Genomic DNA, 22,966 nt, shown 5'->3' with positions numbered 1-22,966 from the left:
TACAAGCAAGATTACTTTATCCAGCAAAGCTATCATTCAGAAGTGAAGGTCAGATAAAGAGCTTCACAGATAAGGAAAAGCTAAAGGAGTTCATCACCACCAAACCAGGATTATATGAAATGCTGAAAGGTATCCTTTAAGAAGAGGAAGAAGAAGAAAAAGGTAAAGATACAAATTATGAACAACAAATACACATCTATCAACAAGTGAATCTAAAAATCAAGTGAATAAATAATCTGATGAACAGTATGAACTGGTGATTATAATAGAATCAGGGACATAGAAAGGGAATGGACTGACTATTCTTGTGGGGGAAAGGGGTGTGGGGGTGCGGTAAGAGATTGGACAATAATGGTGCACCTATGGATGAGGACAGTGCGTGGGGAATGAGGGCGGAGGGTGGGGTTGGAACTGGGTTGAGGGGAGTTATGGTGGGAAAAAAGAGGAACCAAGTTATGAGAGAATCATTTGAATGTAATAATCTGAACAATAAAGATTTAATTTTAAAAAGTTCACAGTAATGGAGCAAGATATGGAACAGAAGAAATAATATTTGAGATAATGAGGAGCCTTCCACATTTAAAATACATCTGTCTGAAGAAATCATCTTTAGAAAAGCAACATCATCCTCCAAGAAGTCTCCAGGGGATGCCTCTATTTTAAGAAATACTGCAAGACCTGGCCAGTTCTCCCAGTGGTTAGGGATTTCATTCGAGGAGCCAATGGTCTTTGTTTCCATTCCTAGTCAAGGGCACAGACCTCTGTTGGGGGGTTATTTCTAAGCCCAGTGCAGAGCATGAGTGGGAGGCAACCAATTGATGTGGCTCCCCTCTTCTATCTATCTATCTATCTATCTATCTATCTATCTATCTATCTATCTATCTATCTATATCTCTATCTCTCTCCACCTTTTCCCAGCATTCCACTCTCTCTAGAAGTCAATGGGGGGGGGGGGGAGTTTGTCCTAGAGTGAGGGGGGATAAAAGAAAAACAAAGACTGCACGTTGACCGACTCATGCTTTCTGCTTAGTGTTTTTCGACAGTAGAAACGAGGGTTTCTCTAGGGAAGCACAGTTTCTAGTTCCTCAGGGCACTACACCCTCCAGTTTCTAAAGCTTTGTTGGAATCCCTCGGAATTACCTTCTCCCAAGGGAAAGTAAATTTTTATCACTCAAAGACTAACCTAAGTTAAAAATAAAATAAACACATTACTTTACTCAAAAACTATTGGGGATCTTTGTGCTTAAATAAAAGCAACGAGGGGATCATGACTATGACACACATTGTGTGGGTTTATTCTGAAATTTTTGGTCTTGATTCTATTAGCCTCTTGTGTGAAAGAAGACACACTTTAGCAACATCTGTACCAGATGTTTCCTTAAAAATACCACTTAATGTTTTGAAGGAAACATTAAGAATTGAGGTTCTGTCTTGACGAGGTAGCACAGTGGGTTGGAGAATCATCTCATAACACATCTCCCGCCTCCCCGCCCCACACACAATAGCTTGTGGATTTGATCCCTGGTTGAGGCATGTATGAAAGGCAACTGATCCATGTTCCTCTCCCATTACTGTTTACTTATTTCTCTCCCTCTTTCTCTTTAGTCTTTCTCTAAAATCAATAAATATATCCACAGCTGAGGATTAAAAAAGAAAACTATAATAATTAAGATATTGAATTTTTAAGAACATAGCATTAAATCCAGAGCACTCTCTCTAGAACACTTATGAGAAAATCATTTGAATGCAGCCAATGTGTCTTCTTTTTTTTTTTAATATATTTTATTGATTTTTTACAGAGAGGAAAGGAGAGAGATAGAGGGTTAGAAACATCGATGAGAGAGAAACATCGATCAGCTGCCTCCTGCACATCTCCCACTGGAGATATGCCCGCAACCCAGGTACATGCCCTTGACTGGAATCGAACCTGGGACCCTTCAGTCCGCAGGCCTACGCCCTATCCACTGAGCCAAACCGGTTTCCGCAATGTGTCCCCTTTTTTCTGGGAGGCTAACAGAATCACAATCGCTCATCTCAGAAAAGGCTGCCTACATACAGAGGGAGCATTTCGCCTCAGCACACACACGTGATCAAACAGACTCCCTCACGTCCTCTTACACAGCCACCTGCGTGGCTATAAATGCCGCTCTAGCATGTATGAACTGAAAATAACATATATTTAAAAAGGTCCCTGAAGACACAGGGGAGTGGAATGTGCCCGCGCTGAGAGCAGCACCACACAGGCTGTTATGAGGATGTGGCCAAGCTACCAGCCCAGCTGGCTCCGCCCTGTGGGAACGGGCCCCACCCCAGGGAAGCAGGCCCCGCCCTCAGGGAAGCAGGCCCCGCCCTCAGGGAAGCAGGCCCCGCCCTCAGAAAGCCGGTGTGGGCGGGCCCAGAAAGACTGATGGTTTGTTGATGATCTCCATGGTCTCCTTGATGACCCGTGGAGGCAGAACCTGATGATGTCGCCGTGGGTGGGCTTGGCCAGAAGTCCATTATCTCTAAGGCGCAGGCGCACCTTCCAAGCATCGGAATCTTTGGTTTCCCGGGTGACGATGGCGTTCAGCAGCCCCTTCCCACGCACGGCGGTCACGATGTCCACGGCGGTCACGATGTCCGAGGGCAGCTTCCTGAGCTCGTTCTCTTCTTCCAAAACCTCCCAGGCGGCGTTGGCCCCGCGGCTGCCCAGGGGGTTGTCCCCGTACCTGGAGCCGCGCTCCTGGGCTGGATGGTCAGCATGATCTCATGGTCACACAGCACCGCCCACACGGGGTACAGGCCACCGGAAAGGGCCTTGCCCAGGAGGACGAGGTCAGGACTGACGTTTTCATGGCTGACCGCCAGCCACCGGCCAGTCCTGGCCAATCCCGTCTGGGTCTCATCCAATAAACAGGACCGGGTGCCTGGCGCAGAGCTCGCGCACACCCATCAGGCAGCCTGGGTCGGGACAATGACGCCCACCTCGCCCTGAATGGATTCGACCATGAACGCGGCATCGTTTGGATCCTGAAGAGCACGCTCAAGAGCAGGCAGGTCGTTGTAGGGAATGGTCTCGAACCCCGGCATGAAGGGGCCAAAGCCGTCGTCGCTGCTGGGGTCCGTGGAGCTGGAGATGGCACACAGAGTCCTGCCCCGAAAGTTTCCAGCTGCGAAGACGACCTTGGCTTTGAACTTGGGGATGCCCTTCACGGTGCAGCCCCACCGCAGCGCTAGCTTGCAAGCGGTCTCCCTGGCTCCACCCTGTGCTCATGGGGAGAACCTGGTGGTAGTTGAAGAGCTTCGTGACGTTCTCCGCGTCCGTCCTCGCCCAGCACGTTGCTGTAGGAGGCCCGCGAGGTCGGCGTCAGCTTCTCCTCCTGGCTCTTCAGGGCGTCCAAGACCTTGGGGTGGCAATGCACTTGGTTGACGGCGCTGTGCGCACTCAGGAAATCAAAGCATTTCCTGCCTTCCGCCTCCCACAGGGAAATACCTGTCCCTCTCTCCAGGGCGACCGGTCAGGGGTGGTAGTTGTGAGCGCCATACTTGGCTTCCCGTCCAATAACGTCATCAGATGATAGAGGGCCTTGGACTGTCTTCTTAGTCGCCACTGATGTAGCAGAAGCCAATGACGTGTGGCGCCCCCACAAAGCCCCGCCACAGTCTGCAGACCAGCTAGCTTGGAAAGCATCCAGTCCATGGAGCAGGAATCCCACCGCCCAGCTACCCTTTCTTCCCGCGGTTCAGATGGAAATGCAGATTGTTCAGCCTGGACCCAGGGCCGGTCTGCTGGGTCCAATAATCCCTGGTGGCGCCTCCGGCTCTGGAACCAGCGGCTACGTCTCGGGGGCAGCACATTGTTTGATTCTTGCATGGCGCCTGACTGAGGATGGAACTCACAACCTTGGCTCTATTGAGATGATGCTTTAATCAACTGAGCTCTCTGGCCAGGGCCAAACCTATCGGCGGTTTTTAGTAAAATAAGTCACTAATGTATCTGAGAATAGATAGATACCAGAACCACTGGGATGAGAGATAGTGATGGAAGGCAACGGTGATTCTCGGATGACCATCCTGAAGCCAGAGAGGAAGGAGCCTGATTCTGGGTTGCGTCACCTGAGAACTGCCTTCTCATAATCCAGGACCCCTCGGCAGATATTGGAGAGCCGGTTTTGGCTGGATCCCCTCAGGCCAGGCCGAAGGACCTCACCTAACAGAGGGATCCCACTCACTCCACAGACACCCTTGAAGCCAAGGCGCTGCCCTAGGTGTGGCCTAATGGGGGAGGGACTGAGGGAGGTTGGGACTAGGGTGTGGGGGACCCCACTCAGCCAGTCCCACCCCACTGGTCACTTTCTAATTAATTTCCTTTCAATGTGCACAAGTCCATGCACCCAGTCACTACTAAAATATAATGATGTACTACTGAAATATGTCCATGTTCAATGCCATCATTTTGGCAGTTTGAATGTGGTGATGATGAGTATTTACATCATGGAAATTGTCAACTACTACGAACCTAGACTTCATTTAATGTATCATTAAATGCTTAGACTTAAAGCACACTGGCAGAGAATGTTAACAATGCAGATTAAATGTATAAGTGTATGGTACAAGTGGGCTATAAATTGTACATAGGGTAAAAATTGAGAAAAACTATTTTGTTTATAGAATTCAAAAACCAAGAATTCCATATGGCCAAGAAGTCTGTCGAGTCACTGAAGAATGAGTGAAATTCAAACATATGTCGTAGAGGCTGCACTGCCCTCCTATTGGTTAGAATAGGATAATAAATTAACTTTAAAAGTGAACAAAAAATCCTGAGCAGACATTTTAACAAAGAAGATAAAGACAGCGAAAGAAATGCATGAAGAAATGATCACCATCAAACATTTTTATGGATATGGAGTTAAAACAAAAGCGAGTTAACAGTACACTCATAAGTGATTGACCATTTTAGGTCACAGTTCCATATGTTGAAATGTACCACATTCACTGACACTGGAACAGTTTGATAAGTACAACATACACCTGTAGAAAGAATGGAATACAGTATTCCAAGCTGTTTTATTTATAAAACAACAAAAGTAGAAATAACTGAAATCATAGGCAGCTCAATAGTTAAAGTGGTTATCCATAGAATACAATGTTTTCTAGAAATAAAAAATTCACTATTTATATAAATGTTTGTGTTGAATCTCAAACTATCTGTGTAGCATGAAGGAAGCCAGTGTTTGTTAAAGAGAATTCACCTTATAGTGCCAATAAAATTATGAGAAATATGAACTACTCTATTGTAAAGGAAGGTAAATCAATGTCTGCATGGAGGGTTGGGGAAGCAGAAATATTACAAAATGACTAGAGGTAAATAGAGTGTGGCAAAAGTAGGTTTAGAGATGTTGGTATTGACAATAATACACTAGTAAATAACAACACAAATATAAAAACACCTTTAAAAGAAGATCATAAACCAGAGCAGAGGAGAGCATGGACATTGCAGGTTAGTGAATAAGAAACCCCCAAAATGTATCAGAGCACAATGTGAGTACCACTATGTCCCTGAAAGAGGTAGCACTTCCTAGCTGAGAAGGGGTACTCTGAAGGAATCCTGGGTCAGGTCCATTTTCTAGTCAAGGCAAATGAATGAAGATACTGCCAAGAACTTGGAGGAATCATAATTCCCTCAAGCAGAAGTGAGAACACAGAATACATTCCCCTGTAGGGATTGTGACCGACGCACACTCCTCAGGTGAGCCAGGTGTTAGAGGTGAAGTATCTTCAGCGATAAACACTCACAGTGACATCATTTGGGTCGTAGGTCTAGGCATGTTAGCAAGTACAATGCAGCTCCTTCAAGTTTCACTTGTACCTCAAATTTATGAGGAATCTAGCAGAGTGTATGTTCCCATAAAAGGGGTTTACATTCATGGAAATGGTCCTATAGAGCCCCGTAAGTGTTCTTATGAGAAAAATAAAACATTCCCTGCACATTTAAGGCTTTTCTCCAGTGTGAAATCTGTGATGTCTAGTGAGGTGAGACCTTTGACTGAAGGATTTGCCATATTCACTACACTCATATGGCTTTTTCTCCAGTGTGAACTCTGTGGTGTTTACTGAGGGCAGCCCTTTCACTGAAATGCTTCCCACATTCACTACACTCATATGGCTTTTTCTCTAGTGTGAGCTCTGTGGTGTTTAGTGAGGGAAGCTCTGTGACTGAAATGCTTCCCACATTCACTACATACATATGGCTTTTCTCCAGTGTGAACTCTGTGGTGTTTAGTGAGAGAAGCCCTTTCACTAAAATGTTTACCACATTCACTACACCCATATGGCTTTTCTCCAGTGTGAACTCTGTGGTGTTTAGTGAGAGAAGCCCTTTCACTAAAATGTTTACCACATTCACTACACCCATATGGCTTTTCTCCAGTGTGAACTCTGTGATGCTTAGTGAGGGCACCCCTTTGTCTGAAATGCTTCCCACATGCACTACACTCATATGGCTTTTCTCCAGTGTGAACTCTGTGGTGTACAGTGAGTTGTAGCCTTTGAATGAAGGACTTGCCACATTCACTACACTCATATGGCTTTTCTCCAGTGTGAATTCTGTTGTGTATAGTGAGGGAAGCTCCTCGACTGAAATGCTTCCCACATTCACTACATACATATGGCTTTTCTCCAGTGTGAACTCTGTGGTGTTTAGTGAGCGCACTCCTTTCTCTGAAATGCTTCCCACATTCCCTACACTCATATGGCTTTTCTCCAATGTGAATTCTGTAGTGTATAGTGAGGGAAGCTCTGTGACTGAAATGCTTCCCACATTCACTACATACATATGGCTTTTCTCCAGTGTGAACTCTGTGGTGTTTAGTGAGAGAAGCCCTTTCACTAAAATGTTTACCACATTCACTACACCCATATGGCTTTTCTCCAGTGTGAACTCTGTGATGCTTAGTGAGGGCACCCCTTTGTCTGAAATGCTTCCCACATGCACTACACTCATATGGCTTTTCTCCAGTGTGAACTCTGTGGTGTACAGTGAGTTGTAGCCTTTGAATGAAGGACTTGCCACATTCACTACACTCATATGGCTTTTCTCCAGTGTGAATTCTGTAGTGTATAGTGAGGGAAGCTCCTCGACTGAAATGCTTCCCACATTCACTACATACATATGGCTTTTCTCCAGTGTGAACTCTGTGGTGTTTAGTGAGCGCACTCCTTTCTCTGAAATGCTTCCCACATTCCCTACACTCATATGGCTTTTCTCCAATGTGAATTCTGTAGTGTATAGTGAGGGAAGCTCTGTGACTGAAATGCTTCCCACATTCACTACATACATATGGCTTTTCTCCAGTGTGAACTCTGTGGTGTTTAGTGAGAGAAGCCCTTTCACTAAAATGTTTACCACATTCACTACACCCATATGGCTTTTCTCCAGTGTGAACTCTGTGATGCTTAGTGAGGGCACCCCTTTGTCTGAAATGCTTCCCACATGCACTACACTCATATGGCTTTTCTCCAGTGTGAACTCTGTGGTGTACAGTGAGTTGTAGCCTTTGAATGAAGGACTTGCCACATTCACTACACTCATATGGCTTTTCTCCAGTGTGAATTCTGTAGTGTATAGTGAGGGAAGCTCCTCGACTGAAATGCTTCCCACATTCACTACATACATATGGCTTTTCTCCAGTGTGAACTCTGTGGTGTTTAGTGAGCGCACTCCTTTCTCTGAAGTGCTTCCCACATTCCCTACACTCATATGGCTTTTCTCCAATGTGAACTCGGTGATTAGTGAAGTAAGACCTTTGACTGAAGGACTTTCCACAGTCACTACATTTATATGGCTTTTCTCCAGTGTGAACTCTGTGGTGTAGAGTGAGGTAAGACATTCGACTAAAGGACTTCCCACATTCACTATACTCATATGGCTTTTCTCCAGTGTGAACTCTGTAGTGTAGAGTGAGGTAAGACCTTTGACTAAAGGACTTCCCACATTCACTACACTCATATGGCTTTTCTCCAGTGTGAACTCTGTGGTGTACAGTGAGGTGAGACCTTTTCCTGAAGGACTTCCCACAGTTACTACACTCATACTGCTTTTCTCTAATGTGAACTCTGTTGTGTTTAATGAGAGCAGTGCTTTCATTGAAGACCTTCCCACAATCAGTACACTCATAGGGCTTTTCTTCAGTGTAAACTCTCCCATGTTGAGGGTGGTTAAATATTTGTCTAAACACTTTCACACATTTATTATACTCATAAATCATATCTCCAGAGCAGAGACCTTTCTGATAAGAAACTTTCTGTTTCTGACTGGCAGCTCTTTCACATTCAACCCACTGGTGACGTCTTTTTCCACTGAGAAATTCCTGTGAAATCTCATTGTTACTGTGTGGCTCTTTAGTGTTAAGAGTGGCCTGGCGCTGGAGAAGCCCTGAGATGGCTGGGGAGTCTTCCCCAGCCTCTATACTAGCTGCAGGCACCCCAGATAAGTAGAAGCAGCAACTCCTCACAAGCGAGGCACTCTCCATATCTTCTTTCCAGGGCTTCTCTCCACTGGCATCCTTCTGTTGCTGGTGAGGGTTTGCACTGAAACACAAGTCTCTCACACAGGCATCACTTAAGAACACATTCTTCTCAAAGTAAACCACTTGTAACTCAGTCAGGTGCAAAATATCTTTTAACACTGAGAAGCACGGCTTACACAGATGGGTCCTCTGGGTGGCTGCAGCTGTCTTGGAAGCCCTGACCTGAGACTCTCCTACAGATACACTGTGCTCAGAATAGGCCTTCACAGCATCCATTTTATGCCAATGACCTGAAAACAGAGAAATGAATGTTGACTTTGGTGATAGGAAGAAGTCCCATTATAAACGGGGGTTGCACATACTACATTGGTTTCATGCAACTGGCTGAAAATAAAAGACCTGAAAGATGGATTAATAAGAGGCCCCTGTGTCAGGGGATAGAGCGTCGGCCTGCGGACTGAAAGATCCCAGGTTCGATTCTAGTCAAGGGCATGTACCTGGCTTGCGGTCACATTCCCAGTTGGAGGTGTGCAGGAAGCAGCTGATTGGTGTTTCTCTCACATAAATGTCTCTAACTCTCTATCCCTCTCCCTTCCTCTCTGTAAAAAATCAATAAAAAATATATTTTACAAAAAATAAGAGGTCACTGTGAAGTACTTGATAACTGCATATCACAAAACAAGGGAGACTTCAAGAGAAATAGAGCAAAAACATGGCAAGCACCACATGGAAGAGAAGCAGACTGTCCAGCTCATCCTGCTGCTAGCATCATTCAGGAGATCTCCTCTGCTGGTGACATGGGCAAGCTGTGCAGAAGGTTGGTTACATCTCATTCCAAGTAAAATTCAATAAACAAGCAGCTGGTATTTTAGGGGTATTTAAGCATGTACACTGAGTGGCCAGATTATTATGACCGGCCAGATTATCATGACCACTCCATCAGTACAATGAAATGAATTAGTTATGCAAATAATAATAATAATTACACTTGGAGAGTATCTGCTTAGGAAGTTTTCAATATTCAGTACTTTGGAAGAATCAATGAAGTACTGATGGGGTGGTCATAATAATCTGGCCACTCGGTGTATGTGCTCCTTATAACACTTGCACAGGTCCATGTAGTAGTATACTGCAGAAAGAGATGTGCAGAGGAATAGGTGATGTAAAAAGGACAAAAAGGCGAAGATAACCAAAGCTAAGAAGTCACTGATGGAATGAGAAGCCAGCAAAGGGTCTGGTATGGAAATGGAAATGTATAAATGAGGGGTGGCCATTAGAACCGGCACCAAACACCATTGGACAGGAGCAGGTTCCTGGTACAATCTGAACACCATCCTTAAGTCATACCTTTTCCCAGTTGACACTCATCCTCTGAGATCATCCTGTACATTCACCCTGGAGAAACCCAGGGTTCTCCCTGCACCTCCTTCTCTAGAAATATCTACAAACTAAATATTCTGAGAATCAATGAAAGACAACAGAGGTGAGTGGCCATCACTTGCCCATAGCATTCGGTTTGCAATAATATTCACAGAAGGTAATATTACAAACAACAATGGGAGGAGGGTCTTACAAGAACAGCTCCTGGTTCATGTAAGTAAAGAAGATACCTGGCACAGGCATTCACCAAGGTCCTTATCTACAGGAAAGGTGCAGAAGTGGAAGCCATGGATCTGGATATAGTCACCCTCCCTGGGAGAGGAAGAGCAGGAGGGACCCATTAAGCTGCCTGTAAGACTGCTGACACCCACACACTTCCTGCAGTTTCTGAGGCAACTGGTTTTAGGAAGGCTTATGGAGTCTATTGCTCAGGGCTCTCTGCAGAGCTCAGCAGTGGCAGCCACAGCCCATTCGACAAGACAGTGGGGGAAATGAGCAGAGCCCGTGGTCTTGCTTTGAGAGAGAGAGTGCTATGTCTGGAGAATAAATAAAGAGTGGGCATCACTTCAGGACACTAGGAGAGTTGAAGGTCTTACCTATGAATGATGCAAGTGCAAACACTTCCAGCATCACATCACAGTACAGACGTCTCTGAGCATCATCAAGGATCTCCCACTCCTCCTGAGAGAAGGCAATGGCCACGTCCTCAAAGTTCATATCCTATCATAATGGAGACAGTACATCCCATGATAAGATTCTCTCTTCAGCTGCCAAGTTTATCACACTTCCCACCCTGCACATCCATCTGCTTCCTCTACTCCCCACATCAGAGAAGATAGCAGGCCTTGGTCCCATTAAAGTCAATCTCTCCTTATATTCCTACTGATGCTGTATCTCCCACAACAATAAAGGCAGATGAGCAGTTAGAACATACCTGTGCTCTGGGCCTCAAATGTGAGTCACACTGCCCCTTTTCAGTAACAGTGGGTGTCAGTAACGTAGGGTAGGAAGAGATGTTGCACATAAAGGGAGTGTGAGTGACTTGACACTGATCTTGTCAGGCAATACCCATGTTGTCCTCCTATTGTCCCTCCAAGACACCAAAATGGTAATGCCCATTTCACTTCCGACTCCAATCCCAGTTTGCTGAGGCCATCACTTTGCATTACCTGCTGCCCATAGTTCTTTGATCCACACTTGTCTCACAGCTTCATTCCCAGAGGCACATCTTCACTAGTGACGTAAATAAGCCATCACAAGGACAGGTTGTTTTCTAACCAGCTTATTTCCTAAAATTCTAGTTCACCACCTCTGTAATGTATTTCTCTCTCAACCTTCTCTGTTGCCGGGAGCCGGTCCATCCTTGCTGTTTCAAAGGACCTGGCATATATGGCATACTGTTCTTAATATGTTTGCTCACCTTCTTGGCACTATGTGTTTTAACCAAGGTCTCCTCTCTGAGAAAGGTTGTTTCCCCAGGTAGGGATTTTCCCCTGAAGTTAGGGAGGAAATAAAACCCCTCAATTATGTGCCAGGTGGGTAATTAATCACTTTAACTACGAACAATCATGCTTAAGCTACATAATCTTTACTCCCTGGAATGGAGACAAGAAACGCCCTAACCTTTGTAATAGAGATTGATAGGATTGAATCAACTGGTATAAATACAGATGTAACCAGACAGCAAGACACAGAACTTAGGAGACAGAAAGAAGACAGCACCTACACAGAACCTACAGACAGAAGAACTTCGCTGGAGAGAATATGGCAAAAGATCCTGGACTGAACCTGACTACAGAAATTGGCAAGAGAACCTGACTAGAACCTGGTGACTGAACCTGGCTGGAGAACATGGACAGAACCTGGCTGGAGAACCTAGCAAGAGAACATGGACACAGAACCTGGCTGGAGATCCGAACTAGAACTTCGCTGGAGATCCTGACCAGAACTTGGCTAGAGATCCTGGCTAGGCTGCTGATCAACTGAACGCTGCCTCTGTGTCATTCCTTCTTCGCCGACTCCGTCCACACCTTTGGGGACCCCTGGACCTGCTGGGGCAGGACCCCGGCACTCTGTTCTCCCTTCCCCATGCTGGTGGAGATTTTCAAGTACAGGTGACACTGATGTATGCTATCCCATTCCTATTGTGCACTGGGTCAGCCCTCAACTAGAAATGACAAGTGGGCACTAAGTTCATCCACAAGACTGACTGTTACTCCACCAGCCAGGCCACGTTGAGGGACACAGCAATATCCTGGAGAGGGTTTAGAGAAATAACTATGTACCAACCCAATCTCATCTTGTTTGAATTACTCTTTGGCCTCCAATTAATTTCAGGTCCACTCATCTTTTAAAGGCCTTGCCCACTGCAAAACCATTCTCTCTCCCCAACACTCTACATAACAACTCTCTCATTATGATATGTTGTGACACCCACCTCCCACAAACAGTGGATCCAGCAGGAAAGCTAGCACTCAGGTTTACACTGTTCTTTCTGAGCTACTACTACCATTACCAACCTGACCATGATTCCCTTCCCTGTATTAAAGTGATCTACAGTCCTGGCTGATGTCTGAGATCGTTGAGCATAGTCACATGCCTGGGTTGTGGGCTAGAGCCACAGTAGGGGTTGTGCAGGCAGCAACTGATCCTTCTTTCTTGCTCATTAGTGTTTCTCTGTCTCTCTACCTCTCCCTTCCTTTCTACATCTAATATATATATGAAACATACCTGTCAGTTCCTGAATCAGCTTACTCTTCACTCCCAGTCTTGGCACATTCTGGAACCTATGCCCTGGAGGACCTCCCGCTCATTACACTGGTTGGCAGAAACAAGGTCCCCTTCATGAAGCCCTAGTCGTGGACTTAGGATTCTGGGCTTAGTGTCTGTTCAAAGTATCCAGGTCCAAGGGCTACAAAAGCAGCTGGATAGGCCAAGGACTCCACTCTATCAGAGGCCACAAGTGTGTGAGGCCCTGAAATAAGTTCCACAAACCCGTACACCTAATCGATTCTGCATTTGCAGGAATTTGTGGAAAGAAAACGGTCTGTGAGAGCCTGGCAAAAACCAGGCTCTATGGGATCAGGCTGCTCAGTACCCTTGCCCAGCCCAGAGGCCAGGTACCCTCCATTTGCGTGAATTATCGCAGGGCTCAGTGCTCACTCTTGCCAGTTACCTTATCATTTACAGGACTTCCCCTTCCTGTCCACAATGCTGTCCTCTGTCCTCCAGTCTATTCTACCTCTGAGCAATGTTAGGAAAAGTTAGAATCCTACCTCAGAAAATGTCCCTCTATTTTCACAACCACCTATGGCCCCAGCGTTCTGAGAAAGAAATTAAAACTCCTTGGGGGAGAAACCAAGATGGTGGCATAGGTAAACACTGAAATTGCTGCCTCCTACAACAACTTCAAAAATACAACAAAAAGACAAAACGGACATCATCCAGAACTACTGGAAGGCTGGCTGAGTGGAAATTCTACAACTAAAAGGAAAGAGAAAAGTACACTGAGACTCAGGAGCTGCAGAAGTAAAGTGCAAAGGTAAGGAGGCTCGAGCGCACATGGAAAGGGGCTGGTACCTGAGGACACGGCTGTCTTTTTGAATCAGGAGAGAGTCACAAGCTCCCAATAGCTCTGAACTCCAGTTCTGGGAAGTCTCTGGGGACCCAGGACTCATACAGGGAGAAACTGGACTGTCTGGCAGCAGGAAGAACTCGGAACTCGAGGGCGGCTTTCCCTCAGAGATGCTTGTAGCAATTAAATTACCGGGACACTCTTAGGGCAGGGCTGAGGATCTGCCATAGCTGCTTGCTCCACCCCGTTGAGTCCTTGAGACCCCGCCCCACCCCCCAGGCTGTGGCAGAGGCTTTTGCATATGAATGCCCTGGCTCTTTGCAACCTGAAAATTACCTAACAAACTGCAGCTGGGCCAGACAGACCCAGAACTTCCAAGAGAAGGCCCAAGGCCCCACAGCAGCTTGCACTGCTTCACAGCTGGGCCTCATCTGGGCACCTCCAAACTCCAAAAAAGGAAGGGGAATCTGCAGATCTTTTCATAGCTCCTGCTGGGTAACCTCAGGCAGAGACTAAATTAGCACCTCCTTAGATCCAAGAGCCAGTGTACCCAGTGATCAGAGTGGGACCATCCAGATTACAACTCCTCAGATCCATAAGGGACACACTCAGGGGGCAGACTCAGTGAGCACCAAAGCCCCACTGAAGCAAGTCTTGCCCCAGAAGGGTGTCTTCAGCACAGAAGTTCTCCCACTGCAGACACAGCTGATTCTCACTGCCAATTGGCCTGGAGGTCAATTCCTCCCAGTGATACCTATGACAATCAAGGCATAACTACAACAAGACTGTGCACAAAGCCCACAAGGGGGTGCACCAAGAGTGTCCATCTCAGGTAACTGGGGAGGCTGAGCCACTGGGCCCTATAGGACACCTAGCACACAAAACCACTCTACCAACACAGGGAAGCATAAAAAATGAGGAGACAAAGAAACAGGTCACAAATGACAGAAATGGAGGAAAGCAAATGGATATAGAGTTCAAAACCATGTTTATAAGGTTTTTCAAGAATTTTCTGGAAACCACCAATAAATTTAGTAAGACCCTGGAGGATATGAAAAAAGACCAACTAGAAATTAAGCATACACTGACTAAAATAAAGAATAATATACAGAGATCCAACAGCAGACAAGAGGATCACAAGAATCAAGTCAAAGATTTGAAATATGAAAAAACAAAAAATACCCAACCGAAAAAGAAAAAAGAAAAAAGAATCCAAAAATATGAAAATAGTGTAAGGAGCCTCTGGGACAACTTCAAGCGTACCAACATCAGAATTATAGGGGTGCCAGAAGAAGAGAGAGGGCAAGATATTGAAAACCTATTTGAAGAAATAATGACAGAAAACTTCCCCTACCTGGTCAAAGAAATAGACTTACAAGTCCAGGAAGCGCAGAGAACCCTAAACAAAAGGAATCCAAAGAGGACCACACCAAGACACATCATCATTAAAATGCCAAGAGCAAAAGACAAAGAGAGAATCCTAAAAGCAGCAAGAGAAAGACAGTCAGTTACCTACAAGGGAGTACCCATACGACTGTCAGCTGATTTCTCAACAGAAACCATGCAGGCCAGAAGAGAGTGGCAAGAAATATTCAAAGTGATGAATAGCAAGAACCTACAACCAAGATTGCTTTATCCAGCAATGCTATCATTCAGAATTGAAGGTCAGATAAAGCATTTCACAGATAAGAAAAAGCTAAAGGAGTTCATCACCACTAAACCAGTATTATATGAAATGCTGAAAGGTATCCTTTAAGAAGAGGAAGAAGAAGAAAATGGTAAAGATACAAATTATGAACAACAAATACACATCTAACAACAAGTAAATCTAAAAATCAAGAGAATAAATAATCTGATGAACAGAATAAACTGGTGATTATAATAGAATCAGGGGCATAGAAAAGGAAGTGGACTGACTATTCTTGGGGGGAAAGGGGTGTGGGGGATGCAGGAAGAGACTGAACAAAAATCATGCACCTATGTATGAGGACAGTGGGGGAGGCGGGGTGAGGGCGGAGGGTGGGGTGGAAATCGGGTGGAGGGGAGCTATGGGGTGAAAAAGAGGAACAACTGTAATAATCTGAACAATAAAGATTTAATTTAAAAAAAAAAACTCCTCGAGAGGAGAACCAAGATGGCGGCATAGGTTAACGCCGGAGTGTGCTGCTTTGAACAACTACTTCAAAAGTGAAACTAAAAGACGGAAGGGACATCACCCAGAACCACAGGAACGCTGGCTGAGTGGAAGTCCTACAACTAGGAGGAAAGAGAAACACAGACGGACACTCAGAGGAGGCGCAGTGCTGAAGTCAAATTCTGAGGTGTGGAGTGCGCGGAGCGGGCTGGCGGCGGAGGGCACGGTTGGCGTTTTCAATCGGGAGGGAGTCGCAGACTCTGAGCTCCAGATACAGGCGAGTCTTTAGGGACCCAGACTCAAACGGGAGAAGCGGGACTGTCTGGCTTCGGTCAGAGCAAGTGCAGCTTTCTCTCCGAGCTCTGTAGCGGGTGCTGGGACTCAGAGAGGCAGAGCCCCTGGGGACAGGACTGAGAGCCGCCATAACTGCTCTCTCCGGCCCACCCTGTTGATCCTGTGCGACCCGCCCTGCCCAAGCCCTGCACAGAGGCATTTGCCCGATAGCCTCAGGCAAAGGCTAGATTAGCACCTCCCTAGAGGACAGAAGTTCTCTCACTGCTGACACAGCTGATTCTCATAGCCACTTGGCCTGGAGGTCAAACCCTCCCTGGAATTAGCTACAACAATCAAGATTTAACTATAAAACCACGAACAAAGACCACTAGGGGGTGCACCAAGGAAGCATAACAAAATGCGGAGACAAAGAAACAGGACAAAATTGTCAATGGAAGATCTAGAGTTCAGAACCACACTTTTAAGGTCTCTCAAGAACTGTTTAGAAGCCGCCGATAAACTTAATGAGATCTACAAGAAAACTAATGAGACCCTCAATGTTATATTGGGGAACCAACTAGAAATTAAGCATACACGGACTGAAATAACGAATATTACACAGACTCCCGACAGCAGACCAGAGGAGCGCAAGAATCAAGTCAATGATTTGAAATGCGAGGAAGCAAAAAACACCCAACCGGAAAAGCAAAATGAAAAAAGAATCCAAAAATGCGAGGATAGTGTAAGGAGCCTCTGGGACAGCTTCAAGCGTACCAACATCAGAATTATAGGGGTGCCAGAAGATGAGAGAGAGCAAGATATTGAAAACCTATTTGAAGAAATAATGACAGAAAACTTCCCCCATCTGGTGAAAGAAATGGACTTACAGATCCAAGAAGCGCGGAGAACCCCAAACAAAAGGAATCCAAAGAGGACCACACCAAGACACATCATCATTAAAATGCCAAGAGCAAAAGATAAAGAGAGAATCTTAAAAACAGCAAGAGAAAGAAACTCAGTTACCTACAAGGGAATACCCATACGACTGTCAGCTGATTTCTCAACAGAAACTTTGCAGGCCAGAAGGGAGTGGCAAGAAATATTCAAAGTGATGAACACCAAGAACCTACAACCAAGATTACTTTATCCAGCAAAGCTATCATTCAGAATTGAAGGTCAGATAAAGAGCTTCACAGATAAGGAAAAGCTAAAGGAGTTCATCACCACCAAACCAGGATTATATGAAATGCTGAAAGGTATCCTTTAAGAAGAGGAAGAGGAAGAAAAAGGTAAAGATACAAATTATGAACAACAAATATGCATCTATCAACAAGTGAATCTAAGAATCAAGTGAATAAATCATCTGATGAACAGAATGAACTGTTGATTATAATAGAATCAGGGACATAGAAAGGGAATGGACTGACTATTCCTGGGGGGGAAAGGGGTGTGGGAGATGCGGGAAGAGACTGGACAAAAATCGTGCACCCATGGATGAGGACAGTGGGTGGGGAGTGAGGGCGGAGGGTGGGGCGGGAACTGGGAGGAGGGGAGTTATGGGGGGGAAAAAAGAGGAACAAATGTAATAATCTGAACAATAAAGATTTAATTAAAAATAAAATAAAAGAAAAGAACAATTAAAAAAATAAAAATAAAAAAATAAAAATAAAAAAAAACTCCTCGTGCAAAACCACACCTCATCTTCTCTGATGCCTTTAGACCCCAAACAGGCAAGGGGTCTCCTATGCCTCCAGGCTCAGCCCCACCCCGTGTCTTTACAAGGTGGCATTGCAGCCTGTGGCCCTTTCCCCATCACACCTGTGTCACCCAGGAGCGACTCACTGTTCAGGATGCGGCTTCCTGGGCTGCAGTAACTGAGAGGCTCCAGTCCCTAAGGCTGGAGGGTTAAGTGGGGTGAGGCAGCGGGAAGGCTGTAAACAGAGGAGTCTGGGAGGCACGGAGGCCCCACTCGCAGCCTGTTGATGCTCAACAAGCCTCAGACACACCCCGCACAGCAAGGACGCTGCCTCCTAGGCCTCCGCCTACTCAGGACCAGTGGGCTGAACCTCTGAGTCCTTGAAGAAACTAGAGGTCAAAATGGCCGCCAGGAGGACAAAGGCGGAAGTCTCGCCCTAACTGCTGCAAAGACACCAAAGTGCCTTTTAGCTCCGCCCACGTGGACGCATTCCTTCCTGGGTAATGTAGTTTTCTCCAAGCTCAAGGGGCGGGCTAGCATCCCAGCCAATGAAATTGGTGAATAAAGGTGATGTGGTTCAGCAAGTGTCCCTGGGGAAGGACAAGGTGGGACCAGAGACCTGGTTAACAGGAACAGACTGAAGATCTCCCCCGGAGAGGGGTGCGGGAGGACTGGGAGAGATCCCCCTAAGAATATATGCACAGGGGAAAATGGGAGACATCTGTAATACTATCAACGATAATAAATGCATTAAATTTTTTTGTTGTTTTTGAGGTTTCTGCTTATTTTATTATTAAAAAATACAGAATCCAAAGTTGATTGTGACGGGACGGGGGAGGCCCTGTCCCCAGCTCCAGGTGTGGCAACACCACCACCCACGCCAACCCCTACAAAAGCCACCCCGCCCCCAGCTGGCACGCCTGGTGGTCTCCCAGCAGCTGTGCACCATATATATTTATATATAATATATATAAAACACAGACCAGGAAAGGTGGGTAGAAATATGAAATCTGTATAAATGTGCTGTTTGCTTCATTAAAGTGTCTTTGGGAGGGGGGTTTCTTTTTGGCAGGTCCACCCCTCATCTTGTGGTGTCCTGTTTTCTTTTTTCTTATAAACAGTATTAGTCACGGAGTAGAGTAAGAGGGCTCTGACAGATGAACAAGTTTATTGCAAAGTGTGGCTTCTACTCTAAATAGTCCACCCACCCTCCCACCAAAATAAAAGATGCCCCTGAAGATGTGAGAAAAAAAGCAACTGTCCAGTTCGTCCTCAGGAATACAGTAAAAATAAACCACAGTATATACTTCCTGGCTCTATTTACAGAAATGTAAGGTCTTCTTGGGCTCAGGGGTGATGGCGAGAGGCTGTGGAGCACAGTGGGGAGCTGTAATTCGGGATGGCTGGAACTCCAGGGGCCTCTGGTGAAACAGCGTGGGTTTCCACTCTGGGAGACAATCACCAGGCATGCGGAGAGTGGGGCTGAGGGGACGAGAATTTGAGGTGGGTTCAGAGTTCTGGGCCAGAATCCAGGGGTCTCACCTTTACCCTTCTGCCTCATGCTGGCCTGTCCTGGGACATCTGGGGGGTCTGCGGTGGTCTCCAGCCAGGACCCAAAAAAATGGAGCAACCAGACTAGGGGTCACCCATCCCCACCCCCCAGGGGGCCAAGGACCTCCCCCAAAACTAATGTGTTTCCTTTCAAAGTCACTGGCGACAGCATGGAATAAATTAAATTAAAAATTCAAGCCTTTCTGATCCAACCATGAAAAACAAACAAAAAAAACCAACATCATTGATAGTTGCTCAGGGTCTCCAGTGCCCCCGAGGAGATGGTCTGCTCAGGGGCTGTACTGACAACCTGCCCCTCAGGCATCAGGGGCTGTTGGCTGTCCCTGTCACTGGCGCTGGTTCTGGAGCAGGCAGAAACCCCCTGTAGGTGGGGGCAGCACCAGTCAAGGGAGCGCCAGGCATCTCTCTTTGGTATTGGATTCGGTCGTCCAGGTGGGGCCGGCATCATGTGGGCCAGAACTAGGAGCCCAAAAGGGTCCAGAGTACCAGGGCAGGGCTGAGGAAGAGCTGACAGCTGCCCAGGCTACTGCATGAATTATTGCTGGTGAAGATGGGCTCAGGGGCCTCATACAGGGTCTCGTTGGTTGGCCACACATAAACCTTTAGCCGAAGGCAGGGCTGGTCAACAGCATTGGGTGGTGTGGCAGAGATGTAGCAATACTTGTGGACCGGGCGGAACTCGAAGCCCGGAGAGAAGGGCGTGAAGAGCTGGAACTTCTCGGAGAACTTGAGCGGCCCCCAGGGCGCTGCGGGCAAGTTGCACTCCCAGCACTTGAAGCCGAGCTGCCACTGCTCATTGCTACCCTGGTTACAGGTCGAGTGGGATCCCTGAAAATCGTAGGAGAGACAGGCCAGTGTGGATCACTGATTGAGTGTTAACCTATGACCCTGCAGGTCACTGATCAATTATTGGTCAGGTCACATGCTCAGGTGGTGGGCTGGATTCATACTGTGGTGCATGCAGGAGGCAGCCTATCAGTGATTCTATCTCATCATTGATGTTTCTCTCTCTCTCTCTCTCCCCCTCTCTCTCTCTCCCTCTCTCTCTCTCTCTCTCTCTCCCTCTTCCTTCTGCTCTGAAATCAATAAGAAAATATTTTTTGAATGTATGTTTTAAATAAATTATACTTACATACAAGCTTAAAAAATGATTAAAACTTGCCACTTCCTATTATTTTACTATTTTATCAAGAATGTTCTTGAGTATATTTGTACCTACCACATCAGAATGTTGGAAATAAAGCATATTGATTTGCTATTGAAATATCTTAGCAGGCCAATGTTCAGTACCATCATTTTGTCAGATTGAAACTCATCATAATGGGAGTATTTACCATCAGGAAAATTGATAAATAATACAAAACTTCACTTGATTTACTATTGAATGCTTTGACTTCAAGTGCGTGGTGTAGAATGTTAGCAATGTAGATTAAACTTAAAAGTGTATCATGCAAGGGGGCATTACATTGTGCATAAGATAAAATTTGAGAAAACAATTTTGTTTCCAACATTCAAAACCTATAGTTACAAATGACAAAGAAATCAACTGAATCCTTAAGGAATGAATGAACTGAATACAGATGTCTTAGATGCTGAACTGTCCTCTTATTGGTTAAATCATAAATTCATTTGAAAAATGGCAAAAATTACTGACCAGACTCTCTCTCTCTCTCTCTCTCTCTCTCTCCTAAATATATATAATATTATTTTCGTTGCTGCTTCATAACTGTAATTTTGCTACTGTTATGAATCATAATGTAAATATCTAATATGCAGGATGTATTTTCATTGTTACAAATTGAACATAAAGCATAGTGATTATTCACAAAAACAATATGTAATTATATATGTGTTTTCCAATGGTCTTAGGCGACCTCTGTGAAAGGGTCGTTTGACCCCCAGAGAGGTCGGGACCCACAGGTTGAGAACCCCTGCCCTAAACATTGTTGAGAATTATGTAATACAGAATGTGACAGGAGACTATAATGAATATTGTCCACAGAAACACAACAAAAGCCTCCTTTCAAGGATGACCAATGACCTCACCAATAATAGAGGCACGAGGCTGAAAATTAGAACCACAAAGTCATGTGGACATTTTTTAAGGCCTTGGCAGCAATTCAAAAAATAAAAAGCCAATATTGGACAAACAGTAATTTTCTGTCATTACTATGTGCCTGACAAAGCACAGAAATTTGGGACCCCATTATATTTGCTCACCTCTACATGCTGACAGATCACAACTTTCCTTTCTAATTACCTAAGGCAGTGAATATAACCCCAAAAGTTAAAGGTACAAAAGAAAAAACACCTTTACTGAAAGATCATAATCCAGAACAAAGAACAGTAAGTGGTTTGCAGGTGAGTGAATCTGAACCTGAAACAATTCATCAAAGCATAATGTGCAAATCACAATGTAGAGGAGGGTGGGTACTCTGGATGAAGCCTGCGTAGGGTGCATTGTTTAGTCAGAGACAAAGGAATGAAAATACTGCCAAGAGCTTAGAGTAATTACAATTTTCTCAAGAATAAGTGAGAACACAGAATACATTTCCCCTGAGCACACAGGGGTTGCGACTGATGCACCCTCTTCAGGTGAGCCAGATGTTAGAGGTGAAATCTCTTCAGCCAAAAATACTCAGTGTTATATAAATCAGTAGTAGGTCTGTCCATATTAGCAAGTGCAATACAGCTCCTTCAAGCCTCACTTGCATCTGAAACACACGATGTATCTAGCAGAGTATATGTTCCGTTAAAAGGAATTTAAAGTCACGTAAATGTGTCAGAAAGGATCTTGTTCGGTGTTATTATTCTAAGTGAGAAAAATAAAGCATTCCCTGCACATTGAAGATCTTCTCCAGGGTGAACTCTCAGGTGTATAACCAGGGTAGGTCTGTGGCTAAAAGATTTTCTACATTCACCACACGCATGAGATCTTTCCCGTGTGACCTCTGTGGTGTTCCATGAGCTTAGATCCTTGGTTAAAGGACCTCCCACAATCACTACATTCATTTAGCTTTTCTCCATTGTGAACTCTGTGGTATTTAGTGAGGTGAGAGCTTTGATGAAAGGACATCCCACATTCTCTACACTCATGTGGCTTTTCTCCAGTGTGAGTTCTCTCCCGTTGAATCAGGGTCGAGCTATGACTGAAGGAATTCCCACAATCTGTACACTCATATGGGTGTTTTTTTTCAATGTGAACTCACTGGTGATCATTGAAGTCAGACCTTTGGCTGAAAGATTCCCCACATTTGCTGTACTCTTACTTCTTTTCTTCAGTGTAAACTCTGCATGTTGTATGAGTGTAGACCTTTGATTGAAGGGCTTCACACACTCACTACATTCATATGGCTTCTATCTAGTGTGAAATCTCTGGTGGTAAGTGAGGAGAGACCTTTAATGAAAGGACATCCCATTTTCTCTACACTCACATGGGTTTTTTTTTCAGTGTGAACTCTCCAATGTTGAATCTGGGTAGGCTTTTGGTCAGCTAACCCTCAAGATTGACTGCAACCTCCCAGGTCACACCAAGGGTCACAGCCAAATCCTGGTGAAGGTTTAGAGAATATGTACCAGTCCTAATTTCCTCTTGTTGGAATTACTCTTCAGCCTCCAATTCATCTCACGTCCACTCATCTTTTAAAGGCCTTGGCCACTGGGAAACCATTATCTCGCCAACACTCTACGTGCCACTTTTGTCCCTATGCTTCGCTGTGACACCCGCCTCCCACAAACAGGGGCCCCAGCTGGAAAGCCAGTCCTTAGGCCCACACTGTCCCATCTAGGCTACTATTACCATTATCATCCTGATCATGATCCCCTATACA

General features: G+C 45.4%; 1 pseudogene across 1 annotated transcript; it reads right to left on the bottom strand.

Moving 5' to 3' along the window:
• Positions 1–2,372: 2,372 nt before the first annotated feature.
• LOC308535785 (ornithine aminotransferase, mitochondrial-like) lies at positions 2,373–3,670 on the bottom strand (annotated as a pseudogene). Its single transcript has one exon. The product of its transcript is annotated as an ornithine aminotransferase, mitochondrial-like (transcript).
• Between the last annotated feature and the right edge of the window lie 19,296 nt (positions 3,671–22,966).

This window comes from Myotis nattereri (assembly GCF_964212035.1).
Source record: "Myotis nattereri genome assembly, chromosome: 21".
Classification (NCBI taxonomy): Eukaryota; Metazoa; Chordata; class Mammalia; order Chiroptera; family Vespertilionidae; genus Myotis; species Myotis nattereri.
The sequence above is the reverse complement of the archived record's forward strand: the minus strand, read 5'-3'. Positions and strand labels throughout refer to the sequence as shown.